Source organism: Mixophyes fleayi, chromosome 7 (assembly GCF_038048845.1).
Source record: "Mixophyes fleayi isolate aMixFle1 chromosome 7, aMixFle1.hap1, whole genome shotgun sequence".
Classification (NCBI taxonomy): Eukaryota; Metazoa; Chordata; class Amphibia; order Anura; family Limnodynastidae; genus Mixophyes; species Mixophyes fleayi.
In genome coordinates, this window is record NC_134408.1 from 79,967,855 (window position 1) to 79,981,934 (window position 14,080).

Here is a 14,080-nt window from a genome sequence, read left to right on the forward strand (position 1 = left end):
GCCACTTTTGGTGTTTTGGGTTTTGGGTTCTGATTACCTTAAGGTTTTGGGTTCTAATGGGTTTTGCCAATACGCCCCCCTCAAGGTTTTGGGTTTTGGGTTCTGATTTTTTTTAAAAAAAGCATAAAAACTACTAAAATCCTGTTTTTTTGTTTTTTTTTTCACTCCTACGCAATTATTAACTTCAATAACATTAATTTTCACTCATTTCCAGTCTATTCTGAACACCTCACACCTCACAATATTGTTTTTAGGCCAAAAGCTTGCACCGAGGTAGCTGGATGACTAAGCTAAGTGACACAAGTGGGCGGCACAAACACGTGGCCCATCTAGGAGTGGCACTGCAGTGGCAGACAGGATGGCAGTTTGAAAAACTAGGCCCCAAAGAGCACATAATGCCAAAAAAAGAGGTGCAAGATGGACTTGTCCTTGGGCCCTCCCACCCACACTTATGTTGGTGAAATAGGACATGCGCACTTTAACAAACCAATCATTTCAGCGACAGGGCCTACCAAAATACTGTGGCTGAAATGATTGGTTTGTTTGGGCCCCCACACAAAAAAGCTATTCATCTCTCCCTGTACAAAGTAAACTGGCTCTACTGAAGCAAGATGTCATCCTCATCCTCATCCTGATCCTCTGATTCCTCGACCCCTTCAGTGTGTACTTCCTCATCCTCACACATTATCAATTCGTCCCCGCTGGACTCCACAATCACCGGTCCCTCTGTAGTCTCTGGAGGCCATTGCTGGTCTTGATTGAAGAATTGATAATTCATTTTTATGAACATCATCTTCTCAACATTTTGTGGAAGCAACCTCCTTCGCCGTTCAGTGACCAGGTTCCCCGCTACACTAAAAACTCTTTCGGAGTACACACTGGAGGGGGGACAACTCAGGTAAAATAGAGCCAGTTTGTACAGGGGCTTCCAATCTTCCTTTTTTTTCCTGCTAGTAAAAGTAAGGACTGTCTGACATGTCTACTTGGATGGTGTCAGCAAAGTAATCCTCCACCATTTTTTCAATGGTGACAGCATCCAATGCAGCGACAGTAGACATGTCACCAATGGTTGGCAGGTCCCTCAGTCCGGACCAGATGTTCTCTGCATCCCCGCCAGCGGGTCGTTTATGAAATCTCAGCTGTTTCCTCGCAGCCACAGGTGTGGAAGAAAATGAAGGAGGAGCTGTTGCCTTGTCACGGTCCTCTTCAGATGACAATCTCCTGACCAGCAGGTCTTTGCACCGCTGTAGACTTGTGTCCACCGGAAACAGAGATACAACATACGCTTTAAACCGAGGATCGAGCACGGTGGCCAGAATGTATTCCTCTGACTTTAAAAGAGTGACCACCCTCGGATCCTGGCAAAGCGTACGAAGGGCTTCATCCACAAGAGCTACAAGCTTTGTGGAATCGCAATGGTTTACCAGCTCCTCCCTCACTTTCTCCAGCTGCTTCTGCAACAGCCTGGTCAGGGGAATCACCTGACTCAAGCTGGCAGTGTCTGAACTGACTTCTCGTGTGGCAAGTTCAAACGGCTGGAGAACCTTGCACAACACGGAAATCAGTCTCCACTGCGCTTGACTCAGGCGCATCCCCACTCCTTTGCCTATGTTGTAGGTGGCTATGTAGGCTTGAATGGCCTTTTGATGCTCCTCCATCCTCTGCAGCATATAGAGGGTGGAGTTCCAGCGTGTCACAACCTCTTGTTTGAGGTGATGGCAGGGCAGGTTCAGGCATTTTTGATGCTGCTCCAGCCTTCGGTAGGCAGTGGCAGAATGCCGAAAGTGTCCCGCAATTTTGCGGGTCACCGCAAGCATATCCTGCACACCCCTGTCACTTTTCAGATAATGCTGCACCACCAAATTTATTGTGTGGACAAAACATGGCACGTGCTGGAAATTGCCCATATGTAATGCACAATGTTACTGGCGTTGTCCAACACCACAAATCCCCAGGAGAGTGTAAGTGGGGTAAGCCACTGCGAGATTATTTCCCTCAGTTTCTCTAAGAGGTTGTCAGCGTTGTGCCTCTTACTGAAACCGGTGATACACAACGTTGCCTGCCTTGGAACAAGCAGGCGTTTCGGAGATGCTCCTACTGATACTGCTGCTGCTGTTGCTGCGGAAGGCGATGCATCTACCCAGTGGGCTGTCACAGTCATATAGTCCTTAGTTTGCCCTGAACCACTTGTCCACATGTCCGTGGTTAAGTGGACAGTGGGTACAACCGCATTTTTCAGAGCACTGAGGACACTTTTTCGTACTTCTCTGTACATCCCGGGTATCGCCTGCCTAGTGAAGTGGAATCTAGACGGGATTTGGTACCGGGGACACAATACCTCCATCAACCGTCTAAATCCCACTCCACTGATGGCGGACACCGGACGCACGTCTAACACCAACATAGCTGTCAAGGCCGCAGTTATCTGCTTTGCCATAGGATGACTGCTGTCGTACTTCATGGTCATGGCAAACGACTGTTGTACGGTCAATTGCTTTGTGAAAGACGTAGCTGTCTTACGACTTTCCCTGTGGGAAGATGACCGACTCCGAGCAGCAACAGCAGCAGCGGCAGTAGTAGGGGTAGCGCTACAGGATCCTCCGGAAGAATCCCGGATTGAAGAGGACTCAGTCATTCCGGTGATATGGCCTGCAGGACTATCTCTGATCCAGATTGAGGAGGAAATTGACGAGGAGGGTGTTGCTGGTGTGGATACAACGGGACCAAGGGATTTAGGTGTCCCTGGACTGCTGACAGTCCTAGCCACAGTTCCTGAACTAAACACTGAGTTATGAAGGGTCTTCAGGTGACGTAGAAGGGAGGATGTCCCTAGGTTGCCAAGATCCTTACCCCTGCTTATTGCAGCTTTACATAAGCTACATATGGCAATTGTTGTCCGGATTGGGATAGAAATAATTCCAGACCGAAGAGGTGGATTTTTTGGTCTTCTGCCCAGGCATGACGATTGGCTTTTTCGTCCTATGGACAACAACTGTTTCCCCCCCTGTTGCCTCATTTAAGATAACCACATCAGCATCCTCCTCGTCAAGTTCCTCCTCAGCGCCAGCTACATCAATATCCTCCTCCCGGTGTACAACATTGACACCTTCATTATCCAAATCTGTAACTGCACTGTGGGTGATCCTTCCAGCATATGCAGAGGACGTGCTGCAAATGGTGGAAGGAGCCACCTCTTCCCGTACAGTGATGGGAAGGTCAGGCTTCGCAACCACCAACACCCTTGGACTCGCCTTGGGGATTTGTGATGCCATCTCTTTAGAAAGCAGAGTTGTTTGCTGTGTTGTTGATGACAGCTTAACTCTCTTAAATTTTTTAGAGTGGGGGGAAGAGGAGGAGGGCTTAGATCTTTGGGTGAAGCTGAACCACTAGTCATGAACACGGGCCAGGGCCTAAGCCGTTCCTTGCCACTCCGTGTCGTAAATGGCACATTGGCAAGTTTACGTTTCTCCTCAGATGACTTTAAATTCTTTTTTTTTGATCATTTTAGTGATCTTTGGCTTTTTGGATTTTACATGCCCTCTGCTATGAAATTGGGCATCGGCCTTGGCAGACGACGTTGATGGCATTTCATCGTCTATGTCATGACTAGTGGCAGCAGCTTCAGCATTAGGAGGAAGTGGTTCTTGATCTTTCCCTACTTTATCCTCCAAATTTTGGTTCTCCATTATATGCAGCACAAGAGAGCGTACCCCTAAACCACACACACTCGGCAAAGCCTTTAAAAATGATATGCGGCACAGGAGAGTACCACTGGACTGGAGTTATACAGCAGTACCTATGGACTTATACTGCAGGATCAGTGAACGTAGTTATTATATTGCAGTACCAATGGACTTATAGTCTTATACTGCAGGATCAGTGAACGTAGTTATTATATTGCAGTACCAATGGACTTATACTGCAGGATCAGTGAACGTAGTTATTATATTGCAGTACCAATGGACTTATACTGCAGGATCAGTGAACGTAGTTATTATATTGCAGTACCAATGGACTTATACTGCAGGATCAGTGAACGTAGTTATTATATTGCAGTACCAATGGACTTTTACTGCAGGATCAGTGAACGTAGTTATTATATTGCAGTACCAATGGATTTATACTGCAGGATCAGTGAACTTCTATAGCAGTACCACTGTACTGGAGACAGAACAGCACCACTGGAATAATGGCAGCACCACCACTGGACTGAGCAGGACAGAGCACAGGACAGCACCACTGGACTGAGCAGGACAAAGCACAGGACACCACCACTGGACTGAGCAGGACAGAGTACAGGACAGCACCACTGGACTGAGCAGGACAGAGCACAGGACACCACCACTGGACTGACCAGGACAGAACCACTGGAATGACCAGGACAGAGGACACCTATCTTAACACACCCTCCCTCTTCCCTGATCAATGCCCGAATGAAGATGGCGGCGGCAAGCGGGGAATATAAAGAATCCGAATCTCGCGAGATCCGACGGCGGGATTATGACGAAACGCCTCGTTTTGAGTTTGGAGTCTGCCGGGAATACCTGAACAGTGCTCGGGTCGGGCTCGTTCGTATTTAGCAAATCCGAGCCCGCTCATCCTTAGTCTTTATGCTGTTTTTCTCCAAAAAAGTAATTGTGCAGGGTGGATGGAGACAGTGACTCTTGTATCCCCATATTCTTATTGAGTGGTCATTCCACATCAAATCAACACAATTTTAGAAAAATTCTACCTTACATTTTCTAATTTAAATTAAATTTGGTATAATAAATGCTGCCATGGCTGTAACAACCCCACCAAATCTTAGGCTGATATGTGCACTGGTTTTGAAGTTATACACCTTTAAAGTTGAACTTTTTTAACGAAAAAATTTATTTTAATATTTTTAAAATGACATTTGTAGCTCACCTGATTGAGCTACAGAGTTGGACAAGGTCTCATTTTAAATCTCTTTTATGGGCTTTCATATGATCTATTTTTGATTTCCTCAAAAAGCCATATTTTACATGTTTTGAAAAAAATCTCAAAAATTGTTCATACTGTTTTATTTTGGGATCATGATGGACTCATCTGCTAAAAGAGCTTTAAGTTTTGAGTGATTCATGAAAGTGACATTCCTCTATCCAGCTGGTCCATCACCACCTTTTTCATACCCAAGGAAGCCGGATGTTTTATGGACTACTACAAACAGTCCAAAATGAAAGCTCTTGTAGCAGATGATACCATCATAATCTCAAAATAAAACTTTGGGGATTTATTAACAACAGTATGAACAATTTTTGAGATGTGCAAATGTAAAAATATGTCTTTTTGAGAAAATCTGAATTTTGCTTTTTGAAAATTTTACAATTTCAATTTTTATTGAAACACAATGCTGTGTTATAGAGCATATGAAAGCACATAAAAGATGTTTTTAATGAGATCTTGCCCAACTCTCTAGCTCAATCAGGTGAGCTACATATGCAATTTAAAAAACCCGTTAAAAGCAAGTTTTTCGTTAAAAAACTTTAAAGGCGTATAACCAGTGCACATATCAGCCTAAGATTTGTGGGTTTTCTTTACACCAATGACAGCATTGTTTGAAACCCTGTGCTGTTTGATGTGGAATGACACTGATATGTTTTATTAATGTATCCACTACTTCAGGATTATGTCAGGCCGTGGCCTCTTGAGGAGAACGAGAGCAGGGCACTAACCGGTATTGACGCTACTGAACTAACAGGTGCGGAGTCTAACATATCCCTGGTATTCACCAGGGACCCCCTAAAGGAGGTTTGGACTTCGCTGCACAGGGTACGCAGGTCGTGGTCCTGCTAGCCAGTTGCCGGTGTAATGTAGCGGGGTCAGACGGTCCGGGTCAAGCCAAATCGGGAATACAAGGTACCAGGGAAAATCCAGAGAATGGTCGAGCAAGCCGAGGTCGTGGAGCAGAATGGGTCACACAGAATGAAGAGTAGTCAAACGAGCCGGGTCACAATGAGGAGACAGGGATACAAGAACACTGCAGGAGTATGTAAACCAGGAACACCAGGAAAGGACCTGTTACTCTGGCACCCTAATGGCGCCAGAGTCAGGTTTAAATAGCCAGGAACAGTACCTGATTGGAGGGCTTCCGGGGAACGACGTCTGAGGAGTAGTAGCATCCCGTTGACTAGCAACGGGACGGAGGCAGGGCGCATGCGTCCGACGGCCAAGCAGGAAGCCGCAGCGGGACTGTTGCTAAGCAACAGACCACTCGGTGGAAGTCAGCGATCAGCGGGAACGGCGCCTGACAGAATATATGTACCGGATTTGTATCTAACCTCCCCTTCTCCAGGTTTAGGTTAACTTGCCCCACAGAAATTTAAAGTAGAGATGGGTGGGCTCGGTTCCATGAGAACCGAACCCGCCCGAACTTCAGGTATCCGAGTACCGAGCCGAGTCGGCTCGGTACTCTCCAGCCGATTTGTAATTCAAAACGAGGCAAAAAGTCATTGTGACGTCATCGAATCTCGGAGCTCGGTTCTCGCGATGTTTCAAATGCATAAATAGCCGTCTCCACAGCCATCCAGCGCCATTTGAGAGAGGGAGAGAGAAGGGTTAGGTCGCAGGATTAGAGTAGGGAGAGAGCAGTTATTAGAGCTGTTATTAGAGCAGTTATAAGAGCAGTTATTAGAGCAGTTATTAGAGCAGTAAGAGAGGAGTATAGAGGAGGCATTTTTCCAAACATTACAAACTGTTTGGGGTGTCATATTCCCTCCTAAAAACTATTTTCTGCCTGCAGACATTGTAATATACCAGTGCAAATTCAGAAAGAAATTGTACAAGTGTTGGGTGTCACATATTCCCCTGTAGTAAAAAGCTATTTTCTGGTGCTGAAATTGTAATATACCAGCACAATTTCTTTCTGAATTTGCACTACAAGTGCTTGGGGTGTCAGATATTCCCCTCTTCTAAAAAAGCTATTTTCTGTTGTTGCATTTATTATATACCAGCACTATATATTTCTGAATTTGCACTTCAGGTGTTTTGGGTCTCATTAAAATGGATTCACAGCAGTCCACATTTGAGCAGGATCAGCAAAGCAGCTGCTGGCACCAGTCCTGATAGTAGTCTTCCCTGTACGTCATCTGGTAAAGCCTATGTAAAAGTACATAGTCTTTTTAAGTCAGGGCAAAAAACACACCCCAAAAAAACTTTTACCGTGTTGAAGAGAAAAAGAGCTGTAACTGATGAATAGTTAACTGCCGAGAAAAAAAAATGCCAACTTGCCCTTCTACACACGCAGTGGCAAAGAAAGAATGAGGCCTTCGCCTTTCTCTATTAGTGCGAGATCTAAAAATGTTACTGAGCCTTCTTCTTGTAAGGTCACTCGTGACCAAGCAAGACCAAGTCCAAAAGTGGTGCACAACTACTGTTACGTGTGAAAGCCGAGCTTTAAGAAATCCCTAAAGCATTAGAGGAAAATGTATGCTCAGAATCAGAAATGATACCAATCCCTGAATTCCACCAATTGAGGATGGCATCAATTGGTGGCATCTGGCATGTTAAAAGAAGAAGCCCATTGTCATGCCTGATAGACCAAAAAAGCCACTTCTTATGTGTGGAATTATTTTTTACCCAAATCCTGACAATAGTTGTATAGCCATTTGTAGTGTATGTCAAGCCACAGTCATGTTACGCCATTTGACGCGAGTTCATGGCAAGGTGTTGGGCAAAGCTGGAAGTTATGGCAAAAAAATAACAAGCACTCCATCATCAGCTAGGACCCTTCTCTCACCTATATCCCGACGGCTGCAATCTACACCCACAACACCGTCCTCATCAATATCCTCAGTAGCGATCGGAGTTAGCCCTGCATCCCACTTGGTAAGGCTCGATGACTCCTGCACTATAATTTATTTCCTCTGAAGAATGTTTGAGTGTTAGTCCCACTGCTGCTGCTGTTACTGCTGCTGGGGGTGAATCTTCCTCCCATAAGAAGCCCAAGAAGAAGAGCACTACTACTTTACAACAATTAATTGTGAAACAATCTTTTGCTAGAGGAAGCATATATGACAGCAGTCACCAAGTCGCCAAGCGGATCACAGACGCCATGGCTACTATGCTAATGTGTGATCTGCGTCCAATATCCACAATAAACGCAGCTGGTTATTCACAGTTAATTGATGTTTTGTGTCCCCGTTACAAAATGCCATTGCGACACCATTTTTCCCGTAAAGCTATTCCGCAACTGTACCAAAACGTTCGTAAAAATGTAGTAATTGAGCTAAAAAATGCCATTCTACCCACTGTACACTTAACCACAGATATGTGGACAAGTGGAAGTGGGCAAACCAAAGACTATATGACTATGACAGCCCACTGGGTTGGTCATTCGCCTTCACAAGCAGGAACAGCAGCAGCATGTACACCACTACATAACATTTCTCACAGGCAGGCTACTCTTTGTATCACCGGCTTCACTTACAGGCATACAGCTGATAATTTGTTACGAAAACTAAGGGATGTCATTGATACATGGCTTATACCACTTGGACTCTCCCCAGGATATGTTATTTCTGATAATGCCAACAATATTGTGTGAGCATTACAGCTGGTTGAATTTCATCACGATCCCTGTTTTGCTCACACAATAAACTTGGTGGTGCAGAGCTTCTTGATAAATAACCGTGAGTTGCAGGAGATGCTTTCGGTGGCCTGTAAAATTTCGGGACATTTCCTGCATTCTGCCACAGCATGTAGGAGATTGCAGCAGCTCTAAAAACAATTTAACTTGCCCTGCCACCAACTTAAGCAAGAGGTGTTAACAAGGTGGAATTCCACCCTGTACATGCTTCAGAGAATGGAGTAACAGCGCAAAGCCATACAAGCGTATTGCACAATCCATGACACTGGGAAAGGAGGGGGTATGTATTTCACTCTTGCACAGTGGGGAATCCTTTCTGTGCTGTGCAAGGTGCTGAAACCATTTGAAGTTGTGACGTGTGCAGTGAGTTCAGACTCTGCTAGCTTGAGCCAAGTCATTCCCTTAATTCGACTATTGGAAAAGCAGCTTGACAAACTGAAGGAGGAGATGAAAGAAAGCAATTTGGCAAAGTATGTTGGCCTTGTAGATCAAGTACTTAATTCGCTTCGCAATGATCCAAGAGTTATTAAAATCTTGAACTCGGATCACTACGTTTTGGCGACTGTGCTTGATCCTAGGTTTAAGACCTACATTGATTCTTTGCTTCAAAATGACCAAGATGTGAACATTTGCAAGGAGCTATTGGTCAGCAAGTTGTCCGCTGAATGGGCCTTGGCTTGACAACGTCTCCTCCTTCAGTTTCTCAGGCAGCTGCTGCTCGGAAAAAATTGCACTTTCCAAAGAGAAGCAGGGATGACGCAGGTGGCAGACCACAACAGTTTGATATCTGGGCTGGTTTGAAAGATTTTACCAAAAAATGTGTGACCTTGCCCATAACTCCATCCAAACCTACGATTTACATGCAAAAGATGGTGGAGGATTATTTTCAATAGTTAATTGATATCGAAATGTCAGACACTGTCCCTTTCCATACTGGGAAGAAAAACAAGCCATTTGGAAACCCATGTACAAACTTGCTTTGCAATACCTAAGCTGCCCACCTTTCAGTGTGCACTCAGAAAGAGTATTCAGCACAGCCGGGAACCTTTTCAGTGATCGACGTAGGAGGTTACTTCCGAAAAATGTGGAAAAGATGATGTTCATCAAAATAAACTACATCTTCCACGAGGAAGGCCTTTACCGGCAAATACATCCAAGTACTGACACTTCTCTAATGGCGGATTCCAGTGGAGTTGAATTAATAGTCTGTGGTGATGATGATGATGTACACACTGATGAGGGTGAGGATGATGCTGAAGATGATGATGACAACATCTTTTTAAAACTTTCACTATAAGTCTAGGGTGTAATCTTCCCCCAAAGAGAAAAGAGACTTGGGGCATTTCTATTTAACGTACAGTCTTTGCAGGCTGCTGTTTTGTTAATTTCACTATAAGTGTAGGGTGTAATTTAGACCCAAATAGAAAAGATGCTTTGGGCATTTCTATTTATGTTACAGTCTTTGCAGGCTGTTTCTTTCTCTATTTAACTATAAATGTAGGGTGTAAAATACAGACAGACACCCAACTGCCTTTTTTGCTATGAATTTCAATAGCTCTTTTTAGACCATTGCCTGCCACCCTGGATTGGTGTGTGTAGCTGGAGAATTAAGGACGTCCTACCAGGGATTAAACTATATTTTTCCTAATTTTCACTAATAAGGTTTGGGTGTAATCTAGAGCCAAACAGAAAAGATGCTTTGGCCATTTCTATTGATCGTACAGTTTTTGCAGGCTGTTTTTTTTCTATTTAACTATAACTGTAGGGTGTAATATACAGATAGACACCAAACTGCCTTTTTTGTTATGAATTTCGATAGCTTTTTTTAGACCGTTGGCTGCCACCCTGGATTGGTGTGTGTCTGATAAAAGCACACATCACAGGGGGCTCAGCGCTCGTTGACATTTATTAGCTGTAGAATTACCTCACTTATCCAAGAAACAGGTGGAGGAATAAATTATGTTATTTTAGCCAAAAAAATTGAATTTTTTAACAAATTGCAAAACAAAACCAAACAAAACCAAAACACACAAGGGCAGTTTTGCCAAAACCAAAACCAAAACACGAAGGTATTCCAGATCCAAAACCAAAACCAAAACACAGGGGTCAGTGAGCATCTCTAATCTAAAAGTTCCTCTGGAAACAATTCCTGTACATTATTCCAGTATATTCATTTGTGAGATCTTGCCCCTTTAACCCATTGAGTTGTCTGAAGCTCTACTTTAGAAACAAAATTTCCCTCATGCAATTCATTAGTTTCTAAAACTGGTCTGAGATTTCACCAGACTACTTTCTTTCCAGATACATTCCACAGATTAGGCCTCAGTATACTTATTGGATATCTAATATAAACAGAGCTGTAACTAGACATTTTAGTTCTCTGGGCAAAACAGAATAGTGCCGATCCCCCCCAAATTATCTTGAACGCGGAGGGGAGGCTGCACCTCAGTGGTTAGGCATCGCAGCAGGGGATGGGCCTACACCTTTACAAGAAAAATTCCTTTCTCCAACACAATGCTGCACTCTCCTACCTGTTCTTGCTGCTCTGACTACCTGCTGCTTGTGTCTTATGTGCCGTTGCTGCTTGGCTGGTTCCTGGAATGTTGGGTCCCTATTTGGAAAAGAGATTGTTACAGTTAATTTCCTGGAAAGAAGTGGGTGAACAATCTAGGCCTCCCTCCTGCATATAGTCACAACATTAAATTAATAGCACCAACATTTCATAATTAGGAATCCTTCCCCCCAACCAGCCCTGACATTAAATTAATAACATTCCCATTTAATAAACAGTCATAACCCCCCATCAGCTCAGATATTATATTGGTAGAATTCCCATTTAATAGCGAGACATATTCCACCCCGACTAGCCCTAACAATAGATTAATACCTTCCCCATTTAACAAACCAATTTCACCCCCCACCAGCCCCCAGATTCAATTATTAACATTCCTATTTAATACAAAGGTCTTTTTCCCCACAATCAAATGAAGGCTTACAACAAATGCAGGGTTACAATTTAATAGTGATTATTATTGCTAATGAATATTTTACTGAGTTCATTTTCATATTACTTATGTATGTATAGCACATATCGTATATTTATGTACTCCAAAGAAAATACCCCCTTTTCTCCAACCCACAGCCACCTGAATCTCCCTCTATTCTCTCCAAATCCCCTCCTCTCTAGCCCTTCCTCCTGTTCTCACCAGCCCCTGCAAGATTTTAATTACTTTACTGCTGCTGAGCTTCTCTTCTTCTTTCTGTATCATCGTCCTGCATCTTCTTGGTCTTCCTTCTTCCTGCTTCCCTGCTGGCTCCTCGCATCTCCTCTTTTCTGACAGCATCATGATATCATTTTTGCATGTCAGGACACTGCAGGGAGCAGGGAGCTGGTGCCTTCCTCATTGTGCCAGCTCTCTGCAATGGGAAAATACAGCCCTGCGGTGCTGCCCTGTAGATGCATCACAACATTCTTTTGTGGCATGTAATGTAGGGGCAGGGTGTTGTGCCCCCCATGGCCTCGCACCCTGGGAGGTTGCACCAGCCGCACCACCATAGTTATGGCCCTGATTATAAATATATCTATATTGTTTAACTATTAAAAAATTCCAATAGTTTTAAATAAAGCTTTAACAAATAAGTAATAATTACCTTAAATTGGATGTTAAATCATGACACAATTATTTGCTAAATCCTTTTTAAATAAAAAAAACTACCTTTATCGCTTATAAAGTAAAATATGTGGGCTTTAAGGTGTTATAAATATGTTTAAATTCTAAGTGAAACAAGTGAAGACAATTATAATCTTAAAGTGAATTATATGTAAAATTATAACCCATGATCTTTATACCGTACTGCTTTCTTTGATTAATAATTATGAATGAATGTGTCACGGCCTGCCTCCGTCTGCTTTGCAACATCTCCCTTTTGAATGCTGCTTGCATCCCGCAGCCCCTGTCTGTTTTGAACTGTGCAGTATTTGTGTTCATTTTATATGTTGCAGCAGTACCTCCGATCACCAGAGGTGCTGCTATTGTGCCTTACTTGGTTGTATCAGGGGTTAACCTGTCCTGTAATTATTTCTTGCACCTGGGTGTGTCCCTTCTTAAACCTGTCTCTCCCAGCAGTCATTGCTGGTTATTGTTGTCATATCCTGATGGTATATTCTGTGGTCACTTCCTCCTGGATTCATGCTGCCTGGAATCTTTCCTCACCTCCCATTTACCTGCAACTGCTGTACATCTGGTAATTTCTGCAATTTCATTATTTGATCACCTGTTCATACTCTCCAGCAATAAACATTGTTGTTTTTTCACCTTATCCATGGCTCCTTAGCTGTATTTCTTCATTGATCCATGACCGTATAACCAGCCCAACAAAACAGCTTAGGAGTCAGGTGAAAGTTTTATTTTTTCTGGGACCTTTTTGCAATTATTTTTTCATTTGGTTTTTTGCAACATATCTGTTTCACCAATCTTGGAAATGCCACTGCTACAAACTTTACAGATGGACATTATCTTGCTACGTTCTCAGCTTGCCAGATTTTCCTCTTTACTTGTGGACCCTCTCAGGAGACTGTCTGATTATGTCTCTCCTAATACAGAAGCTGCTGGTCTGTCTCAATCCACCTTTACTGCTGCTGAACCTGTGCAAACAGCACCTCTTAATTGTGCTTCTACAAATTTGCTGTTTAGTAAGAACAATGGGATAACTAATTATCAGTTCACAGATGGTCCACGCCCCCATCTGACCAAAGAGGAGCGACGGCGCAGAATAACAAATGAATTGTGTCTGTACTGTGCCAGCAGTGAGCACTTCTTACAGGACTGTCCTATCCGTAGGCCACGTCAGCCTACTGATCCATCCCCTGTTGCTTCCTCTCTGCATTCCAAAATTATTTATGCTCCACCATTTCTGTTCTCTGGGAAGAGACCCAATCTGCCAGCTCCAGCCGCCTGTCCTGAGGCGCCAGCTCCAGCCGCCTGTCCTGAGGCGCCAGCTCCAGCCGCCTGTCCTGAGGCGCCAGCTCCAGCCGCCTGTCCTGAGGCGCCAGCTCCAGCCGCCTGTCCTGAGGCGCCAGAAGGGGCGCTGCCCTTAAAGCCTGCTCCAGAACAGTTTCCAGTTCATGTGGTTAAGCCCGAGTTGCCTGTCCATGCGGTTCAGCCCGAGTTGCCTGTCCATGCGGTTCAGCCCGAGTTGCCTGTCCATGCAGTTCAGCCCGAGTTGCCTGTCCATGCGGTTCAGCCCGAGTTGCCTGTCCATGCGGTGCAGCCCGTGTTGCCTGTCCATGCGGTTCAGCCCGAGTTGCCTGTCCATGCGGTTTAGCCCGAGTTGCCACTCTATGCGGTTCAGCCCGAGTTACCACTTGGTGCTGTCTGCTTTGAGGCTTCTCACTGTGCTGTCTGCTCTGTGGCTTCTCACAGCGCTGTCTGCCCCGTGGCTTCTCACAACGCTGTCTGCCCCGTGGCTTCT